The sequence below is a fragment of the Ceratotherium simum genome, chromosome 13 (genome assembly GCF_057802395.1).
Source record: "Ceratotherium simum simum isolate JZ-2026a chromosome 13, ASM5780239v1, whole genome shotgun sequence".
Taxonomy (NCBI): Eukaryota; Metazoa; Chordata; class Mammalia; order Perissodactyla; family Rhinocerotidae; genus Ceratotherium; species Ceratotherium simum.
This window is the reverse complement of record NC_141912.1, coordinates 28,428,106-28,453,635: the sequence shown is the minus strand read 5'-3', so window position 1 is coordinate 28,453,635 and position 25,530 is coordinate 28,428,106. Positions and strand designations below refer to the sequence as shown.

At 42.5% G+C, this 25,530-nt stretch overlaps 7 non-coding genes across 7 annotated transcripts; 3 read left to right on the top strand and 4 right to left on the bottom strand.

The window, feature by feature from the left end:
* Positions 1-396: 396 nt before the first annotated feature.
* LOC147915619 (signal recognition particle RNA) lies at positions 397-694 on the bottom strand. Its single transcript, XR_015554195.1, has one exon.
* An 8,077-nt stretch (positions 695-8,771) lies between these two features.
* Positions 8,772-8,844, top strand: TRNAM-CAU (transfer RNA methionine (anticodon CAU)). The gene has a single exon. It is a non-coding gene; the product is annotated as a tRNA-Met (tRNA).
* Positions 8,845-11,367: 2,523 nt separating this feature from the next.
* On the bottom strand, positions 11,368-11,440 carry TRNAK-UUU (transfer RNA lysine (anticodon UUU)). The gene has a single exon. It is a non-coding gene; the product is annotated as a tRNA-Lys (tRNA).
* A 6,111-nt stretch (positions 11,441-17,551) lies between these two features.
* TRNAM-CAU (transfer RNA methionine (anticodon CAU)) lies at positions 17,552-17,624 on the bottom strand. Its single transcript has one exon. It is a non-coding gene; the product is annotated as a tRNA-Met (tRNA).
* Positions 17,625-18,456: 832 nt separating this feature from the next.
* On the top strand, positions 18,457-18,538 carry TRNAL-AAG (transfer RNA leucine (anticodon AAG)). The gene has a single exon. It is a non-coding gene; the product is annotated as a tRNA-Leu (tRNA).
* Positions 18,539-22,643: 4,105 nt separating this feature from the next.
* TRNAQ-CUG (transfer RNA glutamine (anticodon CUG)) lies at positions 22,644-22,715 on the top strand. Its single transcript has one exon. It is a non-coding gene; the product is annotated as a tRNA-Gln (tRNA).
* Positions 22,716-23,154: 439 nt separating this feature from the next.
* Positions 23,155-23,260, bottom strand: TRNAL-CAA (transfer RNA leucine (anticodon CAA)). The gene is made up of 2 exons: positions 23,223-23,260; positions 23,155-23,200 (listed from the first exon to the last, which is right to left on the bottom strand). It is a non-coding gene; the product is annotated as a tRNA-Leu (tRNA).
* Between the last annotated feature and the right edge of the window lie 2,270 nt (positions 23,261-25,530).

Here is a 25,530-nt window from a genome sequence, read left to right as displayed (position 1 = left end):
ATGGAATCTTAAATCAATCAGGAATCACCTGACCAGCACTAGTTAGGTAATCTGCCTGAGAGATCCCTGCCATTCGCTAAAGGAAAGTAACCTTGCAATAACCAACCCATTTTTTGCCTAGGATAACTTCCTTGTTCCTGCTCCCTTCTGCCTATAAAAGCCTTTCGTTCTGTATAGATCCTCGGAGCACCTTGCTATCTGCTAGATTGGATGCTACCTGACTGAAATCAATTTTTGCTCAAAGAGACTCTTAAAATTTTTAATGTGCCTCAGTTTATCTTTTAACAGTACTATCTACACCGCCCTACCGGTCAAGTCAGGTGGTCCTGACTTGCAAAATAATGCTGGGGAACAACGATTTTTCAAAAGAAAATCCCGAAGAGGGAAGTGAAAGAAAAGAGACCGGGTCTCGTCGGATGTCCGGGCGGAACTGCAGGCATTGCTCGCAGGCGCGGTCCCACCGCCGCCCAGCACGGGGAGTTTGACCTGCTCCGTGTCCGGCCTGGGCCGGGTCCCCCCCTCCTTAGACAACCTGGTACCCCCGGGCTCCCCCGGGTGCCCCATGTTGGTGCCAGGCCCAGTGCGGACGCCCGCTCTACACAGCGCCGTAGCTCCGAACCCCCGGACACCCACGATCCGCCGACCTCAGCCTCCCGGGAAGCTGGGATTACAGGCGCGCGCCACCGCGCCCGGCGCTGGGTGGTGCGGCGCGGCGGGCCTAGAGGCTGCGGCCGGTGGCCTCGGGGTGCTGGGCGGCGCGACCTGCGCGGCAATTCCTCTATCCTCAGCCCACCGCTCACTCTAGATTGCCGGAAGTGGCTAATAGAAACGAGCTGAAGAGACAGAGCAAGCACTGGCAGATGTGTGAATAAGCATCCCTTATCATGTTGTCCTCGGAATCTTTGCAAAAATGTCAGTTAAGCAAATGGCTGTAAATTTAACAAGGGAAAAGGTGAAGGACTGTGTTGAGCATTGAGCGTGCTTCACAAACTTCAATGCGTATCCAAAATCACATGGAGATCTTGCTAAAACGCAGGTTCTAATGCTGCAGGTCTAGGGTGGGGTCTGAGATTCTGCATTTCTAAGAAAATCCCAGGTTAGGCCAATGCTGTTGATCAGCGGCGCGTGTTGCAAGAGACAAGGTTGTTGACGCTTTGGAACCTGATGGTTCTACATTTTTCCACTTATTTTAACAGTCACAGCATTATGATATTAGAACATTAGAGTGAAGAGAAAAATAAAGTAAACCCACAGTTCCAGCTCCACAACTGATTATGGACATTTCCCTTCCTCCTTTTTAGGTCTTCTCCTTACACAGACACAATTTTTTGCATAGTTGAAACCATGACGTTTGGACAATGTCATGTTGGATGCATTTCCATTTCGTGGTAAGTAATAAATATATACAGAGAATTGTTCAATCTCTACTTCTGTCCGCCAACATTTCCAGAGACCCTTCTTTGTGCCATCTATACTAGGTCCATCTGGGGAATCTGAGACTACGAAATGCACTCTTCTAAGGAGGGTATGGCCTGATGAAGAATACAGACAAGTAAATTAGTGAGAATTAAGATGTACTCACATATTCTTCCATGAATGTAAGGACAGGGTGTTGTGTAGAGGATCACCAATACAGACACCTAACCTAAGACATGGATGGTTTACTGGAGGAGATGATGACTGAAATGCCTCTTAGAGATTAACTATAATTAGGCAGGTAAGGAAGGTGTGATAATTGTGATTTATAATAAGAAATATATATTTGGTCTTCAGTCACATTGCTGGCACAGAGCTCCTAAAACCCTTGGAATTTCCTAAGTGTTGGGAACCAAAAAGGTGCCTTTTGTTATGTTAATGAGGCGACTTTTGGAAAGCCCCTAGGTCACCTAAGGATGGGGACTGGTTGTCAGGGGAATAGACCACATGATTAAAGGGTTGGAACTTTTGGTCCCACCCCAACCTCCCGGGGAGGGGAGAGGGGCTGGAGATTGAGTTCAATCACCAATGGCCTATGATTTAATCAATCGTGCCAATGTAATGAAGCCTCCATAAAAACCCAAAAAAGATGGGGTTTGGAGAGCTTCTAGGTTGGTGAACACTTGGAGCTTCAAGGAAAGTGGAATACTCTGAGAGGACACAAAAGCTCCATGCCCTTTCACCATATCTTGTCCTTTGCATCTTTTCCATCTGACAGTTCCTGAATTATATCTTTTTATAATCTACTGGTAATCTAGTAAGTAAACTGTTTCTCTGAGTTCTGTGAGCCACTCTAGCAAATTAACCTAAACCCAAGAAGGAGGGTCTTTCAGTCAGAAGCACAGGTAACAACCTGGATTTTCAATTGGCATCTGAAGTGGAGGGCAGTCTTGTGCTACTGAGCCCTTAGCCTGTGGGATCTGATGCTATCTCTGGGCAGGTTAATGTCAGAATTGAGTTGAATTGTAGGACACCCAGTTGGTGTCGAAGAATTGCTTGGTGGTATGGGGGGGGGTGACCCACACATTGGAATTGGGTGTCTGAATTATAGAAGGGCATGGAAAGATTCTTTCATCAGCAGGTGCAAAGCTGACAAGGTGTGAATGTCTGGGACAATCACTAGTTCCTACTTCAATTACAACTGAGTAGAGAGAATCAAAGGTGCATGGGCCAAGAGGAATAAGATTAAGATGAGGCTGCAAAGGAAAAAAGAAGAGTTAACTTGTGTGGTAGCTAGTCTCCAAAAACTGACCCCAATGTAGCAATGTGTGTCCCTCAGTAATCACATCCTTGTATTGCCCATTCCCACAGTAAATCTTGGCTAACCTAATAGAATTTCATTGAAGTGACACTGTGTCAGTTCCAGGCCTGAGTCATAAGAACCCTTGCAGCTTCTGACTTGGTTTCTTGGAATGCTCAATCTTGGGAAGCTTTCTCTCAGAACTCAGTAATCATAATGTGAGAAGTCCAAACCACGGAAAGGCCATGGCTAGACACTTTGGGCAACAGCCTCAACCGAGCTGCTAACATATCATAAACATCAACTGCACTGCCAATCATGTAAGTGAGCCATCTTGGACATCCCAGCCCAATCAAGTCCTCAGAGAACTGGAGTTCTTGCTGACATCACATGGAACAGAATTGCCCAGATGAGCCCAGTCAACCCACAGAATCAAGAGGGATAATAAAGTGGTTTTCTATTGCTATCATAACACATTACCACAAACTTATTGGCTTTAAACAACATAAATTTATTATCTTACATTTTTGTAGGTCAGAAGTCTGGTATGGTCTCACTGCGCTGAAATCAAGGCTTTCGCAGGCTGCACTCCTTTCTAGAGGCTGTAGGGGAGAATCTGTTTCCTGCTTGTTCAGATTGTTGACAGAGTTTCGGTCTTCACAGTTTTAGGACTGAGGTCTCTGTTTTCTTGCCGACTGCAAGCTAATGGCCATTTCCAGCTTCTAAAGGCTGCTGCATCCCTTGGCTCTTCAAAGCCATCAAGCGTGGATTGTGTCCTTCTTAAATCACATCTCAATGACCTACTTTTCTGCTTCCCCTGCCACTTTTCAGGATGCCTGTGATTAGGGTCATCTTTCCATCTCAAGGTCTTTAACCTAAATCACATCTGCAAAGTCCCTTTTACTATGTAAGGTAACACTCACAGGTTCCAGGGATTGGTGAATATCTTCTGGGGATCCATTATTCTGCTTACCACCAGCCACTATGTTTTGGAATTCTTTGTTACATATTAGTAGATAACGAGACCACACTATGAGCTGTATCTTGACAATGCTAAGGACTTTGAACTTTACCTCAAAGGCTATAGGGAGACAGAGAAGTGTCCTTCTGAACATAGAGGTCAGTGTAACTGGTATTTTTGCAAGCTTGTCCTGCCAGTACTGTGGAAGTGGGGCCACAGCTAGCACACAGAGTGCCTTTGTGCAGATTATGTAATAATGACCCACTTTGGTGAATGACTGAGAGAAAGGCAACCCTTAGGGCTGATGAAGTACCAAAAACGGAAAATGCCACTTCTCTCCAAGGACTCATGACTTGGCTTTCAAAGCTCAGGTCATACTTCAGCCCCATTCACCTTCTCCACAGGTGTCTTTTGCAGGGCACCTATGTGTGACAGCCCTGTGTAGAGAAACAATGGGAGACAAGCAATGCTAGAAGCAAAGAAACTGGATTGTAGGCTGTTGCAGAAATAGAGGAAAGACACAGAGGCAGGAGGTGGAGGGAAAAGGTCTCAAGTAAAACAGTGGTAGAATCTGGCAGTGGAAGAAAGGAGCCAGATTCAGGCAGTACCAAGGAGGTAGAATTCACAGGATTTGGTCAGTGGTAGAATACTCGAAGTAAAACAGAGGAAGGGATTGAAAAGGATGCAAATGTAGTGATGCCATTCACCTGTCATCGGAGGAGGAGCAGGTCTTCTCCAAGATAATACTTTACTTATGGAGAAGTGAGATTTGAAAACCAGGGAGAAAACAATGAGAATGACAGCCCTTGAGTCTGGTGCCTTAAAACAATTGTCAATGCGGATGAAGAAATACTATTGCATGCTAGAATGTTTTGAAGTCCCCAAGGTCATCAAGACTGGATTTGGAGCGGACTGAAAGGAAAGCTCCAGAACTGATGAAAATGCTTTGATGGGACTCATCTCCTTAACACACTTGAAGAGAGTTGACTCAGAATTTAGGGATCTCAGAAATCGAGAAGGATGGAGGTAGGAGAATGAGGAGAAAATGGAGGAGAAAAAAAGAAGGATAAGAAGACAGGAACAGGAAAATGTTTCAGGATAAAATCTAGGACAGTTTTCTTGTCAAAGAGAGAAAGATATATGAACACTCTCCTTAATTTTAGAACTGTGGTTTCTTCCTGCTTAAAAATCAGTTTCAGTAAATTTGCCTGCATTATTCTGTCAGAACCCAACTTCTAGGACTCCTCACTCTCCCTGGGTATATATGAAACTTGTGAGAAAAAATTCCACTCATATTGTCTTTCTTTACTTTCTCTGCAGAGGATACACCACAGAGCTTCCCAAACCATGTCTAGCAAAAGGGGTTCAGGTATGCAAGGGAGATGTGGATTCCCTCAGCCCTTCCTTCTCATCCCACCCCACCTCCCTCAGGTCCTAGACTTTTCATTTCTAAAGATTTTTTCTTTCTCCCTTCCTCTATTTTTCAAACTTTTTGTAGTGGGATCCATAATGAGAAATATAGTTTACATCACAACCATTACTTACTTGCAAGGCACTCTGACATTTTGCATTCTATTCTCTTTCATTAAAATCAAAATTCTAGTCATGACTCACTGAATTGATTTCATGACCCACAAAGGCATCATAAACTGCAATTTGAAAAACACACTACCCTTGACCTTACAATTAGCCTAAACTGCAGACACCAACCCAAGATACAAATTTCAATTGTATCTTATACTGACCACCACTTCTTGTCTTTTTAGATCGTTTTCTCCTGCCCACTGGCAAATTATTTAATGCATCCCCCAGCTCCTCACATCTTTACTTCCCTCTTTATAGAGCATAGGTTTTATGATTAATTACCAGCATTACTAGCTTGTATAACCTTCATCTCCTTTGCCCCGCTTCTAACCCTTGCTCAAATCAAACACACCACCACTTTCTCCAAACACTAATCTGAATAGCTGAATGGATAGAGAATAATCCTAACTATGCTCTTCTCTTTAACGCACTCTAAACCAAATTTTTATCCCTTCCACTCCACTGAAACTCCCTTGTCAAGTGCCCAGGAACCTCCCTCTTGCAAAATCCAATGGTCAATTCTCAGTCTTCAATTTGCTCAGCCTCTTAGTAGCATTTGGCCCAGTTGATGTTCCCTCTTTATGGAAACACATTCTTCACTTGGCTTCTGGAACATCACACTCTCTTGGTTTTCCTTCTACTTAAATGCAGTTCCTTCTTTATTTCCTCCTTTTCCCAATCTCTAAATTTTTAGAGGTCTCTAGGGCCCTAAACTAAGTCCTCATATATTCTCTATGTATACCCTTTCCTTAAACGAGCTTACTTTAAACACCATCTAGACCCTGATGGTTCCCAAATGTAAACCCCCAAACCCATCTCCCCATTAAGCATATCCAGTCATGACTGACATCTCCAGTGAATGTTTAAAAGGCATCACAGACTGAACATGTTCAAAGATCTCTTGATTTTCTCCCCACCCTCTAAACCTGCTCCTTCTCCAGTTCTCATCTTGATAAAAACACAGCAGTAATTTGAACTTGTGAAATAAAACTTGGATTCCAAATAAGTTATACTTCTAGTAAAGAAATTGAAAAAGTCTTTTTTAACTTGACTATTTAGCTGTCCTTTTCTGGTAACCTTTTTTTTTCTTTTTTTCATTCGTTCTGAAGCAGTCTTATTTCCCCCAAAAATGAATCATTTATTTGGTGTATGTACACTCTACATAACATCAAACAATGTTGGAGAAAGAGCATATAAATTTCCGTTTTACTGTACTCCTTTTCTCCATTCTTATTCTCAAAGTATTTCCAAATTACTGAAGGACATTCTTCTTATCCCATACTTTGAAAGTAAAATTTTACATCAGGCCAATATTTTAACCTGTTTTCTATGGCCAGCAACAGTGACAGCCATCTCATAGGCACATGCCTGAAGAGGCTATCTCCTTCCATGTCTTTAAAGCCAAAAATCTCACTTAATCCTTCTGCACATTTTGAAGACACTAAAAAGTGACCATAAAATTCAATAAACCATGCGAGTCTCAATATCATGAGTACACAAACCACTATCTTTTTTAGCAGTGTTGTGTACAAGGTGTGCAGGACATTTAGCAGACAAGATCTTTTCATTTTCTTTAGTAAGAAGTTTGTAGGCTAAATAGAATTTGCCAAAATTTACATTTGCTCTAACTGCCAAATATGCAGATAGGTGAACTAGGTCTAGTTTGTATTTAAACAAGATATCAACAGTTGTCTGCTTAATGTTTGCAGTGGTTTCATTAAATCTTCATAGAAATCCAGAAGAAGCCTTTCCAAAGCTGTGTTTCAAGTTAAAGTACATAAGACCTAGGGGAAACATTTTTTTTGTTGCTACAGTTTGACATATAAATTTGATACATTGTAGAAAGCAAGGCTATCTGACACAATCAGCTCCATTCTGCAAGAAGCCAATACATAGTATCCAAGTTTCTCCATTTTGCTTGCCCACATGTTGCAACCTCTGATTCAGGAAATAGAGCAACCAGTAAGATAATGGGTGTTCTTTTCTAGTATTACGCCCCATGCTATTTTGACTGAGGGTTGGTGTCATTTGAGAGACGAAAAAGCCTTTGATTCAGAAGTTCTTGCCTGTCTCATCCCCGACCTGTGCGATTCAGTCTCGCTATGCACTTTCACACCTCCGTTTCCACCATGCCCAATTCCAAATCCTTTTCTACGTATTGTGGAGTACTCTCTGTTTTGGTTATTTACCTCCTAATCCATCTGAACTCGTCCTTCCATTTGTCATTAAAATAACAATCATTTAGCTTTTTTCAGTAACGTCTGGGTCATACTGGCGTTCACATGGTAATCGTTCTCATTTTCATTGTCTAAACTCTTAGAGAATACGGTCATGACACAATGTTAAAAATTAAACCAGCACTATTTCCATGCGAAGCACAACAGTTAATCTACAGTCAGAGCCAAACTGTTAACGCTCACGACTACAAAGCACTCACTTCGCATGGTTAGGACGCATCCCTCAAGTGTGGTGCAACACTGGATGGCCCGTTACTGCGAGCCGAAATCCTTTTCTACATAAATCACGGTTGCCATTATCAGCGGCCCGGGGAAAAACAGCGACTGCAACTACAGAAGTTGGATAATATATGCTGTATCCATTTGACAATAAAATCCGTGTTCCTTTAAGCCCTCCTGGGGGTGGGGCTGTAGAGGTAAAGCTGTGACATGGTTTTTTGTACTTTTCCCAACCTGCCGCACCCATCGTTTCTGCGTCGAAAACCCGGACTTTTCGCACCCCAGCAACAGGTTTCCCGGGAGGTGGGACTTTCAGTGCTAAAACCAGGACATTCCCCGGGCGAACCAAGACAGCAGGCAAACCAGGCTTCTCACTTCTTCCTGTTCCTGTGACCAAGGCTCTCATATACTAGCAGATTCCTAAGAGTTTGAACCAAGGACACCTTATTCTTTAAATCACTCAGTCCCCTATGTCCAAGAACCCCCTTTGGACTTCCTAGGGACAGAGGAGTGATCAGGGAAGACTGCAGACTGTTGAAAAACTAATGGGACTTGAGGAGGTGTTTTCTTAAAATGAGGAGAGACGGCTTTATGAGAAATTTGTGAGGGAGCAAACGAGATAGAGCGGTAGCTGGAGACCGAGGCGCCGAGACAAGGAATTTTTTTGTTGTTTAAGATAGTAAACACTTTAAATACTGATGAGAAAGATCTGGTATGGAAGGAGAGAGGGATAGTAAGAGAGGAAGCGAGTCGGTTTCGTCTTCCATCGAGACAAAATGGATGGAAGCCGGGGCAGGTAAGCGGACACGTTTCTGGGCAGGAAATTTAGGAATTTTTCCTTCTGATGTGAGAGGTGGAGGTCATCAGTTCAGAGAGGAGCGAAGACAGAGGATCAATAGCGACGTTCTTCATCTGATTCAGAATTTAGAAGCTGTTGCACAAAAGGAGAGCATTTCATTTTCAAGATTTTAAGTGAAATGAATCTAGAACGGGACTAGTTTAAGCAAAGTAAAATCCAGTGTTAAAAATATGTCTTGAGAAAACTTCCTCACCTGCCTCCTTAGCGCAGTAGGCAGCGCGTCAGTCTCATAATCTGAAGGTCCTGAGTTCGAACCTCAGAGGGGGCAGTGGCTTTTTCCTTCCGCCAAGAAGTAACCGCCGTTGTTCAGCATATTGTTCAGCATAAATCTACCTCTTGGCCGTTGGGCAGGATGTATGTTGTCAAAAAGATTAAGTCTGAACTTTCTTCCTCCTAATTGGTAAATATAGACATAGATATTCTTCTTTGGTTCTTCTTTACATGTAATGACTTGGTATCTTCATCTCTAATAGACAAACTTTTCTCTAAGTTCCTCTGGTTTCTATTCCATTTTGGGACAGTATCCTTCTATTGGTGCAAATTAATTTACTGAAAAAATGAATGGACAGACAGATGAAAACCTGATATTCAATATTCCCAGAAAGTCTTGTTTTTTCCTCTTCGTATATATATGCAATCTCCTTGCCTTGGCCTCCCTGTATAATCTGATCCTAACTGGTTTCCCATCTGTACTGCACAGAATAGTGTTTCAAAAAAAATGCATGTCCACTGGGAACCTCAGAATATGACCTTATTTGGAAGTAGAGTCTTTGCAGATGTAATTAGTTAAATTAAGATAAGGTCATACTGGATTAGGGCGGGACCTAAATCCTGTGACTGGTGTTCTTATAAGAGATCACGTGAAGACAGAGAGAAACACACAGAGGGAAGAAGGCTATGTGAAAATGGAGGCAGAGATTGAAGTTATGCTGTCACAAGCCAAGGAATACCAAGGATTGCCAGCAACCACCAGAAGCTGAGAAGAGGTAACAAAGGATTCTTCCCTAGAGCCTTGAGAGGAAGCAGAGCCCAGTCAATACCGTGATTTTGGACTTTTGGCCTCCAAAACTGTGACAAAATTAATTTCTGTTGTTTTAAGCCACACAGTTTGTGGTAATTTGTTATGGCTGCCCTAGAAAACTAATATACCATTCCATCTCTCACTCACCAACCTCCTATCACATCAACTCGACCTGTTTTATTTTCTTCATAGGGTTTATTACTGTATGAAGTTGTCTTATCCTTTTATTTGTTTAACACCATTATTGTCTATTCCCCACCCACCCCCTTGGACTGTAAATTCCATAAGAGTCATCACTGGTCTGTTTTATCCACTCCTGTATTTCCAGTGCCTAGAAGAGCCTCTGACAAACAATAAACACTTGTCAAATCAATCAATTAATTAATTAGCATATCAAATGTTATTCTTTTCCTTCCATATTTCCTATCACTATATTACTCCAATCAACATCTCAAATTTGGATTTTTGCAATAATCCCCTCAGGAAACACACCTACTGAAATTCATCCTGCAGAGCATACCTCTCTGGCCCAGTTTGTGCTGGAAAAAGAGAGGGCAATACTTGGGCTGCTCCTGCAAAATGGCTGGACCTCAGAGAGTCTGTATTTCAGGATAGCTCTCTCAACAGTTCATTCTGGTACAGACTTAAGGAGGCATATAATAGAAAACATCTTAACTGTTTCTTCTGGACCCTCAGCCTCTGATCGCAGGAGCCTGCATCTGCCACAGTTTAAGAGATGCAGTTAAGGATTTGAGAGAGGTCAAAGAGCTGGATTGCCTGGCTGTTCGGGCAGTTCCTTAGAGAATACTTGGTTTTTGTTGGAGCCATCACTGTTCAGAATCTGTTCCTCTCCTTTGTAGAATCAGAAACTATTTTTTGATTCACCCAGAGTTTTTCAGGCTTGCAGGACCGACTCACAATAACCAAATGTCAGAGACATTTCAAGCCCGAGTGTGAACATATTATAGCCATATTAGTGGTTGATCAACATATTCTTTCCGTTGTAAAATAAACTCAACAGTGGAAAGCAAATAATTTTAGAAGGTTGCTCTGTGCACCTGAAATTGGAGTAATGGAAGTAATAACGTATTAATGACTATGATGTCAAGCAATGATGGTCTGGTGCATTCACCATCAAAAAGCTAAACGAAACCAAGCAAAGCTGACTTAAAGTTGTGTTGGCTCATGTGGTTGCCTCTGGGCCAAGATGCAAACACGGATTTCTGATCATAGCATGCTATTTTCCTAAGCAAGGTTACAATACCATTGGTTAGATGAGAGTTTTTAGTTCTGTTTAATTTTTACCTTTGTTACCTTTATTGAACTTGGATGTCCAGAAAAGCCTCCTCAGCACTCATTTACCAATCACCTCCTGAGTAGATCACTTCTACTTCACTCTTGGGGAATTCCACAAATGGCCAACCACATCCTTTACAAAAGAATGGAGTAACTTCACTCTGGCTTTGTTTTTTTAGTTAAATGGGATTAACAGGCAAAGAATATGGTTCTGGCACAAAACCATGTACTCTAAGGTGCTCCTTAAATGTTAGTTCTCTTCACAAAGCCTGGGGCCATCTTAATGTAGAGGTCCCACGCACTGACCTCACTATCTGTAGTTTGCATGAGAGTCGTTTACCCATATGTGGGCTGAAATATTTGACCCTAAATGTTTTTCAGTAGTTTATTACAGCCTATGTAATCTATCCCTGTCTTGTATAAAATGAGGTGTATTTTGCAAATGTGCAGTTGGAGTCTAAAAACCAGGAACTACGCCCGAACAGGGACTTGAACCCTGGACCCTCAGATTAAAAGTCTGATGCTCTACCAACTGAGCTACCCGGGCCCCTTGAAATGGTTTTTTTCCTCTGTGATCTAGTGTGAAGCAAAGTACATGAACAAAGTTGTAATGTTTTTCTTTTATAATTCTGTCCATGGTCCTTTTCCTTATTCCCAACTCCATCCTTGCCCGTTTGAATATGGCTCACGACTATTTCCGCCCCCAGCTCATGGAAAAAAGGAACTCCCATCCTTCTGTAATGTAACTTAAACAATTACTTCTAAAAGTTGTATATAACTAGAGTGGTAATCACCTGGGCAGTCTTGTCCTTTATCTTCAAAATTTGTGCTCCAGTCTCTCCCCAGATTTTAAGAATGCCTAGCACAAGAGTTCTCAATTAATAGGTTTTGAGAAATTATCTTGAGCAAGGAGCTCTGCTTTGCCTTCAGTTTACAGCAGTGGAAAGCCACCACCTCTGCCCTCGCAGAGTTTACCCTTTAGAAAGGAGAAACAGCCAGTAAAGGATGAATTACACCATAACTGTTTAAAGAGCCATTGAGATAAATGCTATCAAGAAAAAGCACAGGTTACCAGATGTTTACAGAAACAAACAAGTATAATCTCATGACCTGACTGTCCAAATTAACTGAGACAATGCAAGTAAACTCTTGGAATAGTGTCTGGGACATGCTAACAGTTCAAGGGAAAGTTAGGTGTTAACATCATTATTACTCCTATTGTTCCAAAGTAGCAGATCAGTTAGAACATCGTATGTAATCATTTTTTTGGTGCCACCACAGACAAATTACTTAATCTCTCATCCACTGTCCTCCTTTAAATCTCAGAATAGAAATTTCTTCCTCAAAGGCTGGGTTTAACACAATGACTGTCACTGTGGTACATTTCTAATTATGTAGTTATTCATGCCACTATTCAAAAATGGATTTGAGGTGGTCTACACAACTACACTATGATAAGAGAAAATGGAAAATGTTAATAGACTTAAATCAGGATAAAAGGAGGATAAAGGTAGAAAACTAAGATAAGACAAAATTATGCACACTATAAGTGCTCCCCACCCCACATCTCCAAGAGAGTGGATTATAAGGGGAAGTGACCTCTTCCGGGGGGTAAGAGAAGACTTATCCCAGGAAGTGATGTTTTAACTGAGAACTGAAGGCTTAGTAGTAACTAGTTGGATAAAAATATGGCTCCAGCATTCCAGGAAGAGCAAAGAGCAGAGCACTTTTAGAGAACTGAAGGAAGGCCTGAAGTGCTTGAGTGCAGACAGCTTGGGAGAGTGTTGATGGAGGTAGGGGGTGAGGTAGCCAGGAAGGCAGCGACAGATCAGAGACTGACAGCCTCTGAGGTTATGGCTAGGAGGGCAGAGTGCAGACTTCACCCTTGCAGCAATATAAAGTCATTGGAGATTTTAAGCGGGGAGGAACGACGTGATCAGAGACAATTTCAAAAAGATTATGCCAGTTTCATGTAAAGAATAGGTCAGAGTGGGGCAAGAGATGATGCAAAAACACAAACTAGGCCACTGTGTGGTACAAGGCCATGCAGACTTGACCTGGTGACCATATGGAGGTGGAGAGGAATGGTGCAGAGAGACTGGGGAACATTTAGAGGGAAGCAGAAGCTCGGGCCCAGACCGTCCCTGGGGACTCAGAGAGTAGGAGGTGTCAAGGTGATTCATTCCTCTCAGTAGCTCATTTCCCTAATAAGCTCTTTACTGGGAAAGGCAGAAATAAAGCAGATTAAGAAAAGGCACTTTGGACGTTTTCAGAGTTCTCTGGAAAGCACGGGGCGTTTGCTCTGCTCTTGATCTGCCTTGTGGAAATCTGAGGCAACTGCTTCCAATACTGACCAGTAGGCAAGCTCTGAGTGATCAGACAAAAACAAGGAGAATCTTGGGAGGAAGTGACCTCTCCAGCAACAGTCAACATGGAATAACTGGATACCGGCAAAGCATGTCCTAGGCCTGGGCTTCCAAAATGTTATTCAATTGATTGCATTCAGATCTCCTGGGATTGCTGTTAAAAATCCAGATTTTCAGATTCCATCTCACACCCAATGAATCAGACTATCCTAAGTATGATGCCAGGGGAATCTCTCAAGTGACTCAGTTGTACAGTCAAATTTAGAAATCCAAGTATGTGAGTTAATTATCACTGTGAAACAACGACAAAATTAGTGATTTAAAACAACATACATTTTTTACCTTGTCATTTCTAAGTGTAAGGAGTCCAGGCCCCTCTCAACTGGATCTTCTGCTTCAGAGTCTCTCACAAGACATCAGCCAGGCAGGGCTGGGATCTCATCTGAAGGCTCAACTTGGGAAGGGTCCACTTTCAAGCTCATGTGGCTACTGGCAAATTTAGTTCCTCAAGGCCTATTGAACTGAGGACCTCAGTTTCCAGCTAGATGTTGGCTGGAGGCTGCCCTAAGTTGTTTGCCACATGGACTTCTACAACATGGCAGCTTGCTTCATCGGAGAGTACAAGCCAAGAAGACAATAGAAAAAGTCTGCCAATAAGACAAAAATCACAGTCTTATGAAACCTAATCATGGAAGTGGCATCCCATCACATTTGCCATGTTCTATTGATTAAAAGTAAGTCATCATATCCAGTTTACACTCTAGGAGAGGATTACACAAGAGAGTGAATCCCAGGAGTCAGGGATCACTGGAGGCCATCTTATAGTCACCTGCCATACCAGGTTTCAAAAAATGCAAGTATAACTCCATGATCTGAGTTTTAAAGTTAAACGAGATAATGTAAGCAAAGTTCTTGGAATGGTGCCTGCAGTATAGTAACAATTCAATATATGTCAGTTATTATTACTATTATTACAGTAAAATAATACTGTATTTTGGTTATGTCATCAGGAATAAGCAATTTCTTCCTCAGATGGTTGTGCTTAGAACAATCATTGGCACATTGCACGTTTATGCCATTACTTAAAAATGGATGGGGAAAGCTAAAAAACTAAAATATAATAAAATAGAATTCTGTTAATAGAGTTAAGTCAGAATAAAATAAAGGTAAAGTGGAATTAGAAGATTAAGATGATATCAGAGGGAAAGAAAACTATGCACCCTATAAGACCCCAGAAATCTATTAAAATTGAGACCTGGCACACAGTAGGTGGTAAATAAATGTTATTTTCTCCTCTTCTCACTTTATGTGTCTTAAAGGCAGGGCCTATGTCTTTCCTGTTTTTAAATTTATTCCCTCTTCCTCGTTTGCACATGCTAGGTAACCAATAGCTGTGAGTTGAATGAACTGATTAAAGAATAACAGTTCATGAGAGAAGTGAAGTACTAAAACAATGAATTTCCCAACACCACTGCCAGCTATTCCAGGGGAAAGGAAAAGGAAGAGAATTTAAGGAATGACTTTAAGAAAATGAATACGCCTACTGTTGTGGGCCAAATTGTGTCTTCCTCAAAATTCATATGTTGAAGCCCTAAACTCCAGTACCTCCGAATGTGAGATAAGAAATGATTAAGTTAAAATGAGGCCAGTAAGATGGGCCTTAATTCAATCTGACCATGTCCTTATAAGACGAGGAAATTTGGACATGCAAAGAAACACCAGGGATATGAGTGAAGAGAGGAAAGATCATGGGAGGACATGATGAGAAGGCGGGCATCGCCAAGCCAAGGAGAAAGTTCTCAGAAGAAATCAAACCTGCTGACACCTTGATCTGGGACTTCCAGCCTCCAGAACCATAAGAAAATAAATTTCTATTGTTTAAGCCACCCAATCTGTGGTATTTTGTTATGGTAGCCCTAGCAAACTAATACAGCTACACAGAGGGGTCTCCATTGATTTCACATTTTTATTTTTACAACACATAAAATAATCAAAGATGGATTTATATGAGCTAAGAATAGTACAAAGGGCTAGTGGAACAAACAACTGGATTGATTCACTATTTGGGAGTTGAAGAGGACTGTCATATTAACATACACCAAGAGAAACCAGAATTGTTTGTCTCCTATTTGTTCTCATCATGTCTGCCATGGAGAATGATCTTCAACCTGGAGTGTACAAACAATTCCATATACTTAGACCAATGGAGGAGTAGAGGGAAATGTGGTTAGGGAGTAAAGGTGGACAGAAACCAGATGAGGAGGTGCTGTGTGTGCCCTGCCTGAGACTTAGAATGTTTTTTCTAAAAGTTTGAGGAGATTTTGAAACGTTTTAAACAGAAAAGTGACATGGTTGTACTTGCATTTTAGGAAGATCACTCTGGCATACATGTGGATGAATTGGAGGGAGATGATCCAAGGAGACCAGGCAGCAGTCTCTCTCGAGAATTCTAGTGATAAGGAACAAAGTTAGGTAACAGCCTGAAGGACTTGGACACTGATTGGATCTGGGGTAATTAAGTTAGAAAGCAGGTCTAGGATGACTTCCAAGCTTCTAACTGGGGAGACGGGGTTGCTAGAATAACCTAAGAGAGAAACCCTAGGAATAAGAGTAGTTGAAGGAGTATAGAGTGTGAGGGTTTTCTGTGTGGAGTTTGAGAGATCCAAGCAGAGATTTCCTGCAAGCTAGTGGAGCTCAGTAGAACCCTCTGGACTACAGGGATAAATCTGGGGATAGACAAGGCCATTGATTTTAATGAGGTCACTCGAAAATCCTTCAGGGAAGAAAACAGAGCACTGAGGAGGGAGCCGTGAGAAATCCTGATAGGTAAACAGAGAGGGGAAGGGGTGTTCTCTGAGGAAACCGAGATGACCCAGTCAGAGAGGTAGGAAGACAATACAGAGAGAGTAATACCTCATCAGTTCAGGAAGAGAGTGATTCAAGAAGGGTGTGGTCAACAGTGTCAAATGATATTAAGAGACATTTTATATACTTGGTTAAGAGTTGATTGTCTGTCATGTCTCACCAAAGTATAGTAAACTCCATGAGAGCAGGAGCATTTTCTGTTGTGTACAGTGCTGTACCTCTAGCCCCTATGTGTCAGTTAAGGTCTAGTTAAGAAATAACACCGGGTATTTCAACTGGGAACACTGTGGTAACCCAGAGATAATAACTACTGAAAAGAGCTACCACCTTCTAGGGCTGGGGAAACAAAACGGAAGAGGTTGGGACCTCTGAGAAATGGCATAAAGAGAACGGAGGTTGGAATCAACTGCCACTGTTGGAGCCATCTTGACTGGAATGGCAAAAATCAGAAAAACAGTTCCTCTTCTCTTCTCCTGCCTTCTAGTCTCCCTCCGGTTCCTCTTATGCACAGAACCTAAGAGAAAGCAAAGGTTTGGGAAATGTAATTCACAGATGTTCAGCCCCAACATCACAGAAGAGTATTCAAGTGTGGATTTGAGGCTGAGGGAGAATAGATTAACAGGGAGGGACACAGCTTTGAACAGTGCTTGGCACATAGTAGGTGCTCAGTAAATATCTGTTGATAATTTCACACTCAGTAAGCTGAAATGTTAAGAGCAGGATATCAAATACCAATCTTATTCATTTTTATTTGAGTCAGGTGCTTATCTTGAGTCTCTAAATATCATTTCTTCTTGTTTCTCTTTTTACTCTTTCCTGTATCTTGTAGTTTGGATGACCTAGGGATCCAGTCAAGAGCACTGGAAGCAGGAAATGCAATGAGATTGAGGGAAAAATAATTTTTTTTCTTTTTCATGTAGAATATCATTGGTGATCTGGTGGTAAGCAATTCCAGAAGAACGGCAAAAGATAACCAATCAATAATCAATAAAAAATGCATTGCACGCATACTACACCTTCCACATCCCTGGTACAACCCTCCATCCTCTCCTCCCTCTCAGTCAGAAAGTTTCTTGACCCTGATGTTTTTGTAACAAAGACAACTGCCAAGCATATCTGAAAGGCATTTGAAAAATCTCCTAGCCCTATCTACTACAATTGGTACAAAAAGAACACGAAAAATTTTGGAGTATTTAATTTTAGTGAAAATCACTATTTTGTGTCTGAACTGGTGTTACATAGTTCGGTTAAAACAGCAAATTACCCGTTCAGTCTCATCAAAGCAATTACCTCGGATTTTTTGAAAAGACATAGTGTACACTTTTCGATGGAAAAAAATAAAGACAGAACAAAGATTGGTTAACCTACAGTACTTCATTGTCTCGCGTCTTTTCGGTTAATATTAAGGGAGGGAAGAAAAGACACGCTGCCCCCTCTGAGGTTCGAACTCAGGACCTTCAGATTATGAGACTGACGCGCTGCCTACTGCGCTAAGGAGGCAACTGTCCCTCCCCCTTGTATAAAAGACCTACCAGCATTATTGTAAGAAAGAATCTTTTTTTTAATATACTTTGAATCACAGTGTTTCAAAATAAGGCGGAACTGTGATTTAAATTGGGTCTAAAATATGCCGAGTTTGGATGCCAAAGCCACGCAGAACAAGGCAAGGGCCGACTACCCGCCCAACCCCCTCTCCCCTGCGGCTTTTCTGCGAAGACTTTAGGGGCTGTGAGAGCAACTGAGCCCGGACCTTGGGGGAGTTCTGCTCCGATATCAGCAAGGCCCGGGGAGATAGGCCGCCTTCTGTAAGGCAAACAAGACTTGAGTAGCCAGGACTGCCTCCCTCGTGAGGTTCCGCGGAGGAGCTCGGTCCCCTGAGATGCATCAAGGAGGGCGGGGGAGGGGGCCTCAAGATTCTTTCCTCCTTTCTGCTTAGCAGCTCCCGGGCTCAAACCCAACGCAAAGACTTGCTCACTCCTGAAGACCGGGGGCTTACTCGCTGGAGTCCAGGTGAATCTGGAGCCCGCAGCTTCCACTGGAACTCTTAGTCTGCGTGACCCCTTTTTCCTGTGTTGATGACAAACAGGACAGGAGGCTCCTTCTGCGCCACCTGCGGCGTCCCTGTTCAGGCTCAACCTGGGAGCCGTGAGAAAGCGAAGTGTCGGGAGTCAGGCGGGTCAGGGGGTTCTCGGGCTGTGCTGGGAGTGGGGAGGAGAAGGCTGGAGGAAGGGCCTGCGGGGAGGGCGCGAGCGGCAAGGGAAAGGGAGGAAAGAACTAGAAACCGCCGATGTTCAGGTCCGGGGAAGCGCTAACAGAACGCTACCCAGTGGGCGGTAGCGTGGCCGAGCGGTCTAAGGCGCTGGATTAAGGCTCCAGTCTCTTCGGAGGCGTGGGTTCGAATCCCACCGCTGCCAAGGCTTTCTTTTTTTTTTTTTTTTTAACATGCTTCCCTCTTGGCCAGGTAGATGTTTTTCACGCCCAGTGTAGATATTTCTCAGAAGCTTCAAGTTCAGGCAGGTTCCTCTCCTCCTACCACTTCTCTTTTCCCAGAGGCCAGAGATAACACCCATACGCACTGTCTACAAAACAGTGTCCACCACATGATACGCCTTCAATTAACAAAAAGTTAATGAGTATCTACTGCGCGTGTGATATTTACTCCTTTATTGTATTTTCACCACCCAGAAGTATCCAACATATAACAGACCTCTACTTAATTCATTCAAAAAAATTATTCTGCGCCTACTATGCGCCAGCTACTTACTTAGGCCCGGATGATACAGCAGTAGTTACTTATTACATTATTCAATAAATGATGGACAAATAAATGGCTGTCTCCGTGAATCCGCTTGCAGCTGGAGACAGTTCCCGCCCGGCTGCTGTTCTTCTCAGCATCCCCACATCCTTCTCATTTCACATTTTGAACCCTAATTATGCTGATCTCAGCTGTGGCAACTCTACGCAAGGCACCTCGCCTTGCCATTCAACTCTCCCTCAAATCACACCAACTAGAGGGGCTCCCGCCCCTCAGCGCTGGTCTCTGCGTCTTCCCCTGGGCACCCTCTGTCTTTGCTCCGAGCAGTTCCCTCTTCCCTTAACGCTTATTATCCTCTAGTCCTCAGTTTGGAAATTGCTTTCTCCTGAAAGCCTCCCTTGATCTCTCCCTCCAGAATTACAATTAGGCACTAGGATATGGAGGGGAACAAGAGAGAGGGTTCCTTCCCTGGTGCCTAGTAGGGAAGACAAGCATTAGAGCATAATGGCCCCAAGGTGACATAATTTCCACTGTAAAGAATAAGATTGAACTATGAATGACATCTTAGATATATTGTTGCCAAAAGAATGTTACCCAATAGAACTGATGGTGCTCAGGGCAAGCTACCCCAGGAGACACCACTCTGGTATGTGGATTATTTCGAGCTGAAGACAATAAAGACTCAGAGAACTCAAGAAGAATATTTGAGTTTCCTCTCCCAAACTGCCTAAAGAATTTAAAACAAAAGATCTGTTTCAGGAAGGAGTTATTATCATGATGGCTGTAAAGATAATGTAGGATAGAGGTTACAATAGGAAAGGCACCAAGCTCCTTTTATCAAAAACTCTGTCTCTCCCTGACCACAATATCTATAAATGACCCTGAAAAGAATTTTCTTTCTGGTCTCTGAAGTCCCAGACCACTACCCACCCCCAACACATTCCTTGCCTTTAGCTGCAATACTTAAGCAAGCAGCTTAGACAGAGGGACGAGTTGCTCATTTCTGAGTTTCTCCCATGTATACATGTTATTAAACTTGGTATTATTTTCTCCTGCTAACCTGTCTTGTTAATTATTTGGCCAGCCATAAGAACCTTAAGGAAAAGGGCAGAGGGAGATTCTCCCTCTTCCCCCGACAGTAGAATGTATAGAAGGACACACTTCAAATTGTTCCCAGTGATAACAGTGTCAGAGGACAGGGAAGTGGGAAGATTATAAATTTTACTTTAGACACTTCTGTCTGAGTTGTTAGAATGAGTGGATATTTACTTCATAAGTTGAATGAGTGAATTCACGGATTCATAAATGAATTTTTTAAAATCCCAATCTGATAAATACAGCAAAGGGGAAATGCAGTGTGCTGGGGAGTAGGCAGCAGGCCTCGGCTCAGCCCTCCCTTCCTCTCGCATGCTTTCCTCATTGCTACCCGCCCTTAATTGGGTATTCCTGTTGGTTTCCATTGGGTATGCTCTGTTATCACTCAATACATGACTTATTTTAGTGATTACCATAACTTTTGTAAATTTCTGTGTAATTGTCTGTTTTTCCCCATGCATCATAAGCTTTGTGAGATATAGAACCATATTTCACTTGCTTCCCCACCTCATGAAAACTAAATAAATATTTGTGGTATGTTTCAATGGATAAATAAATACATAAAAGAATATCTTTCTAACCTGTGACGTGAGCATGGTATACAGGGCTGAGGAGCCAGGAAGAGCCTGAGATCTTCAGTTTTAGATAGAGTCAGTGTTCTGTAGCCCCATTTCTACAGGACACTCCAGCTGAACTTGGTTTGGGACTGCTGATTATGCCACACTGCCTTGCTCTTTCTGGATTCAGCTCTGTTACCAGGTGACTGCAAACCATCCTTGCTTAGGTTACCAGGGAGGTGAATTGCTTCTGGATTGTGGGACCCAGTCATCTCTTCCCCTAGTCATTCCCCTCAGTGGTCTTCATTTGTTTGCATTCACCTTGCGATATTTGTGAACCAACCATGGGCAATTCCAAGGAAAAAGTGCAGCCTTCTGAACTCCAGACTCAAGAACAAATAAACCAACCCATGGTGATCTGGCCTATTTTCCAGGTCTTTACCCACTATCCTTTCCTGGGGGGTAAATGTGCTAAGGTTGAAAAAGTGGTCATCTAAGCCCCTTCTTCCTTGCCTATCCTCAGAGAGCAATTTAAAGCTTATAGTTGAATAGTGGGCTTTTGAGGTTCTGATATCATTTTAAAACCAGTGGATCTTTTTCTTTTTCTTTAAGAAATAAGGTTGTAGCTCGTGGAATAAAAAGCATCCCACCTCTGCTGGGGAAGAAAGACTTTCTCTGTTATTCACCTGGATCTGACACAGCTTAGACCATCTTTTAAGGCTAGGAGACTCATGAAGATAGAATGGAGAGTTTATGTGTGTGGAGGGAGTGGATAGACACTTAGGAGATCTTAATAGTCACCTAGCCAAAAGTCTTTGAATTTCACAGCTTCCATCTCCACCTCCCAAACCATATATTCACTTCAACCCATATTTATTGAGCAGCTATTTTGTGACAGGCACCTTGCTTGGTTGGAGATACAACAAAAGAATGAATGCCAAAAAATCGTTCAGGGATTCCTTAGCAATTCAACCTTGGGAGACTACCAGAGGCACATTAAGAATAAATGGCCAATAATTAATATTTACATTGACTAAAGTAGTAATTTATACCCAAGTATGTCTTCCAGTCGTGCTACATATATGATCTTTTTGTTATATGTTGTTCTTATGGTTATTAGGTAAATAATCATGTTATCTTAATAAAGTTGAGATTTAGAAAAATGAATGACCCTGCCCAGTACTCTGACATCCTCTCTCGGTCACCCACACCCAAGGACACCTATCTATGGAGCCATATGAACACTGGAATGTTCACCTGGGAGCTGGGACCTGGAAAGGCAAACAAACAAACAAAAAATGCAATAGCCATCCCCTTTAGACTTGTCAGATTTAGCCTATGGAGAGAAGGAAAAAGAAACCCTCAAAAAAGCCTCACGCTGGGATATCCTACTGAATATTCATTCACTCGTTCTTTCATTCATTCATTCACTCATACTTTCGTCTATGCGTTCATGCAACAAGCATTGATTAGGTTCTACTGTGTACCAGACCTTGGGGTGTCAAAGAGGAATGAGACCCGGTCCCGCACTTAGGGCATTTTGGAGTGAGGCCAGATTTTAAAATTTCAAGCCTGTGGTTACAATTTAGCGGGAAGCACCAGGAAACTCCCAGGTTGCTCTAGAGGTGTCTGCAGGTATTCTAGAATGAATAAGTAAAGCCGTAGTAAGGAGATGTTATATTTTTCTTTTCGTCCTTTCGAACAGTGAGATTAAAATCCAATTTGCCCTTGCTTGGTTCGGAAATGAAAGCAAAATCAAAACCGCCAGAAGTAACAATATTCTTGGATCAGGACCCTCCCCTGCCTCTGACATCGAGGGAAAGAAACTTGGGAAGAAGGTGCGGTGGAAACAATCAGTGAAAGGCCCCTCCCCACCCACCTCCCACCCTTGTGTTTGGCTTTTCCATCGCCCTGCGGTTGAAAAGTGCAGAGATTTTCCATCCAAAGAAAATTGCCCCCGTAAATTTTTAAAAATCAATTAGGAAGAAGAGACAGAGCTTTCGTTTAAAGTGGCTTTTCATTTTCATTTGTATTCTCACTTAAAAAAAAGGGGGGGGGGAGCACAAGGAAAGAGATATCAGGTGGACAGTGTGTCCAGGCATTGTCAACAGGGGTTCCATGGTGTAATGGTTAGCACTCTGGACTCTGAATCCAGCGATCCGAGTTCAAATCTCGGTGGAACCTTTCCTTTTCTTTCTCGTTCTACCTTACTTCCAATCACGTAATAGAGTAAACCATGCTGCTTTCGATTCCAGCACTTTGATTTCTGGTGGGATCGGCTGGTGAGGAAGGACACGAGACTACGTTCCGGATGGTCCGTGAGCTCAGGACCAGCCTGTAATCACCTAGTCTGTGTACATACATGTCTTCCTGTTCCCACAAAACTAATTTTTCTCCCAGGACACCCTGGGGCTAATGAGCGTTCAGTAAACGTGCCTTTAATGAACAAACTAGAGTACAGAGCAAAACGTGATCCGTGTTAAGTAGCAACCAAAACGGAAGAGGAAGGGGACAGACCTCATTGAGGGTCCGCAGTTAGGGTTGAAAAGGAAAAAGTAGAGAGAAGAATGAAAAGAAAAAACGGCTGAGAACGTGGTTGAGATTAAAGAGGGGGAAAATGTCATGTCAGAAGTGGGATTCGAACCCACGCCTCTAGTCGGAGACCAGAATCCTCCATCTGAGGAAGCAGAGCTTGAGTCTGGCGCCTTAGACCACTCGGCCATCCTGACACCTGGGGCAAGCTCTTTTCCAGATGAATAAAATCTTTAGGTGTGATGAAAAATCTTTCAGTGTGATGAAACCCACTCACTATAAGTCATTATTGTTATTATTAGTATTTTCAGTTTAGAGTTTATCCAAGATATGGAAATGTAAACCTTATGAATGAACTGAACCTTCATTTCTCAGCGGAGTCAGGAACTTTGATTGAACTCGCGAGGCTTTCCTTTCAAGCTGGGCTACAATTTCTCTCCTCTCTCTTCCCTCTGCCCTTCCCTGCACGTCCCAGGGCACTGGAGCGCGAGGATCCTAACAACCCGGAACCGACTCCCGACTGAACAAGAGAGAACTCCGTTTATCTGTAACAAGAAAGAACACATGGTGCAGGCTCCGTTCCGGAGAAGCTGCCCGGCAAACCAACCAAATTATGGGAACTCAGCGGGGAAGAAGTGAGCGAGCCAGTCTAGCCCTGGGGAGAAAACAGGCGAGTTAATATAGACCAGAGAGGGGCAAGGTGAGTGGAGTTTCGGGGCCTTGAGCACAAAGACTGGCTGTTGATGTGAGTTGCAGAGGCTGGCCTGGTCAGGAGTTGAAAGAGGGAAAAGCGCGGGAGTGAAACACCAGCGTGGCGCGAAGGGAATGTGGGCACTGAGCCCAAATCCTCCGATCTCGTCCCTCGCCAGGCTCGCAGAACTCGACAAACAGGTTCATGCCCACTCCGTCCACTTTTGGCAGGAGGTTTAAGGTATGTCAGTGGAAACTGATCCCAGAGAAAAAGAACTACAGACACTAACATGCTAAGATCCCCCAACAAAATGGCCTGGTCTCCGCGCGATCCCCAAAGACTCTCCAGTCTACAAGCCTGGTCCACCCCCACAGAGGTCCCACAATCAGGTTTCCAGTTCCTTATTTTGAATATGAACGACAAGCGAGAATCACCAGATGTTTGTAACAATATTTCTACAATAAAGATAAGGACTGATACAGACAGGAGGTAGGAAAAGGAACGAAGATGAAACAAATATAAAGCAAGAAACTAGATTTTTTAAAATTATAGTTAAAGCCTCAGTGAGGTAAGAGAAGATATTGCATTCGTGAAACAAGGAGAGGAGGGAGTTCTTAAAATTAATATTATGATGGTAGACTTCTTTAAAAAGAATTTCAAAATAAAGTTGTAGAAATCTAGAAAGTGTGGAGTGGAAATGGAAAATAGGAAAGAATCGATATGGAAATAAAAGGATGTGTAGTAGACACTATGCCATCAAACTACTGGGGCTTCCAGGAAGAGAAAGGGAGAAAATGAAGGAAAAAAGATAATGACATAACACAAGATTATTTTCCAGAACTGAAGACCTAAAATCTCCAGATTAAAAAAAAAAAAAAGCCCACCAAATGGCCTGCATAATGTGTGACAAAAGCCCCACATTAAAGCACATCATCATGAAATATCAGGACCTTTGGATAAAGTAGAGAGCCTAAAAGTTTCCAGAGAGAAAACAAAAAGGTTATGTATAAAAGATTAGGAATCAGGATGGCATTTCTTCTCAACAGCAACACTGAAAGCCAGAAGGCAGTGAAGTAGCAGAGTGAACCACGCTGCTTTCAATTCCAGCACTTTGATTTTTGATGGGCTTAGGCAGTGAGGAAGGCCTTCCAAATCACTTCTGTGAAGGAAAATAATTTCCACACTATCTTTCTGAACCCAGCCAAACTATCAATCAAGTGTGAGTGGACATTTTTCAGTCTTGCAAGTTCTCAAAAAAATTTTTACCTCCCAATCCCCTTTCTCAGGAAGCTTCTGAGGAATTGTTCCATCAAACAGGGAATTAAACTAAGAAAAAGAAGAGGTGAAATTCTATAATAGGGGACCTAACACAGGAGAGAGGTGAAGACAAGTTTGAGGCTGCCTGCTGCCTAGACCACAATCAGTCTGGGGAGGAGCAGGAAAAAGTAGGACTGCAAGAGGAATGTTTCCAAGGGGGAGAATAGAACTGACATATTGCCTCATGTGTTTGACCATAAAATAGTATCAGAAAGCTGGTGTGGAGTTAGGGACAAATATTTAGATAGTAAGCAAAGACATGAGAGGCAATTATTAATTCCAGGAATAACAAAGGTTGTCAAAGAAAAGAAAAGTAATTACGGAATATCATGTAGCTCAGCTGTGAAAAATATTATGAAGTCATGATGAAAACTCTGAATATTTATTTAACTAAAAATGAAATATATATGAATATAAATTATTATATTAAAGAATTTAATAAATATTTGTTGAATTAAT